Source organism: Trachymyrmex septentrionalis, unplaced genomic scaffold (genome assembly GCF_001594115.1).
Source record: "Trachymyrmex septentrionalis isolate Tsep2-gDNA-1 unplaced genomic scaffold, Tsep1.0 scaffold21, whole genome shotgun sequence".
In the NCBI taxonomy this organism is placed as follows: Eukaryota; Metazoa; Arthropoda; class Insecta; order Hymenoptera; family Formicidae; genus Trachymyrmex; species Trachymyrmex septentrionalis.
The window spans coordinates 1,380,749-1,383,029 of record NW_017305288.1 but is presented as its reverse complement, the minus strand read 5'-3'; positions in this window follow the sequence as shown (position 1 = coordinate 1,383,029).

Here is a 2,281-nt window from a genome sequence, read left to right as displayed (position 1 = left end):
GCATTTGTATATGAAAGAAACAATTAAACTTACCTTAAAAGACCCCAACTTGATTGCTCGATCGATCCAAAGATTAGAATCGAAGATCATCGAAAGAATATGTCCTTATTTTTGACAAGTATATAATTTTAACGGTATATCACAGCCGCACGACTGTCGGCTTAATAGCTAGCACACAACCAGAAAGATATTTCACGAAGACTAATAGCTGGAGGAGCAGTGGTGAACTATACTATATTAAACATTGTACATTACATTTTCCTTCTATATCACACGATTAGCAAGTGAGAAATTCTATCTCGAATTTATAGAAAAGAAGCTGCACGTGTCACCGTGATAACAATTACTATTCTTCCGTTAGCCGTTTTAAAGATTTAACGAAGGGTCTTCTCCGCGACATTCTCCTCCACATAATTGCGACATTCCTCGTGGCTGGTAGAAGCACTACATTTTCTGGTGCACCCACCCGCAACGGTCGCTCAGTTTTTTTTAACATAGATAATAACAGGTAACGTTATAATTCATAAATTATCTCTTGGTATAGCGGAAATTTTGTAAAATTGGACATACTAATTTGTTTTTTGAGAAAATACTCATTTACTAGCAAAATCTGAAATCATATCCCATGCAATTTCGTATAATTTTAATGTTGAATCTCATTTTTTCTTACCAAACAAATGTCAAGATCTCAATAAATTTCTGTTCTAAACTTAATTAAAAATTTAGAATTTCTCATAAATTCAAATACAAGAATGCAATTTAATGTAAGATACTATTATAAAATATTATAATCAAATTAATTTCAATTAAAAATTTTAATTTTGTGACAAAATTTAATATCGAATGTTAAGAAATATGAAGAAAAAAGAGTTTTCGTTGTAAAAATCATTGCAAATTATTAAAAAATAAGAAAAAGTATAAGAAAATATATGTATATAATGTTATAAATTGGCTATTATATAATAACCGGCAAAGTGCGATAAGTCATCAACAAGAAGCAAATGATAGAAGGCAATTGATTGACCTATTAACGCCACTGCACTCTTCAAGTGGAATCAGGATATTATACACACGTTAGCGGTACAGCCTCTTTTCCGTAACCGGTTTGCACAACAGTCGTCTGCTTTACTTTGGCCTTGCATCAAACTGTTTAAAAATCCAGTGCAATTTTAGAAATTGTTTTTCTTCTTTAATTAAAATCTAATTTTCTCAGCATATTTGATTTATTTTAAAACACGACTTAATAAGCAAACATAATTCAAGCAACATACCGTTAACATAAAGTAAACAAATAAGAATAAATAATAAAAAAATCTGTCACCGTCTCTTTAAAAATTTAAATCTCTGTGTCATGCTTCAATTTCATGATTTTTACATACGACATTTTTTACTTGAAATCATAGGTACGTTTTAAGATTATATTTTTATATCTATTTTATATTATGCATAGCAATACATTCGCTATCGACAATTTTTTACTGACTCAATCAAGTTTTAATAATCGACCACTCATTCACGTTATAAATCATTTACTAACATCAAATCATTTACAACTAACCATTTACGTTATAAATCCTGTAACTTAGATAGTTATCGCATGGAAGAGCTTACTTCATAGAAAATTAAAAACTGGAAAATCTTGTACGCATCAAGCGTAAAACCCGTAATTATCAACTCTGATTTTTATTCGTAATAATGCATTTACTAGACGCCTCTATGCAATCGCTGATAATTCGATGTGAACGCAGAAACTCTTAAAACCGGAAACGTTCATCAAACGTTATTTTTCGGGTCACAAAAGAAATACGATTTGTTAACCCACTATGCTCAGGCAATAAATTTTTGCTGTATGCAAAGCTAATAGGCATCAACTTACTCCACTGGCCTGGAAACTCGATCTATCGCATCTGCATAGAGAAATATCACCGAAAGATCGTTTTTCGTGCGCGACACGCATCGACAGGGTTGTAATGGCCAAGAGTGGATAACAAACATGCCATTCTTTGAGTATGTCGAGCACGTACGTTCATGTGCGCACCTGCTTTCACTCGCGGTTACAGAGCAATGCGCGACGAAGATACCTGTCGTTCATCGATGTTTGCAGCCGAGGCTTGTGAGGCTTAGGAGGCAAGAAGACGTCGCACCATGGGCGAGCCTAGTGGGTGAAACGCATGCTTGCTGATTCGCAATATAACCTGTTTACTCTTTTGCCCGGTTGACCCAGTACGTCGACAGGATACGAAGTGGTAATATCAAATGGCAGCAACCAATTGATCCAACA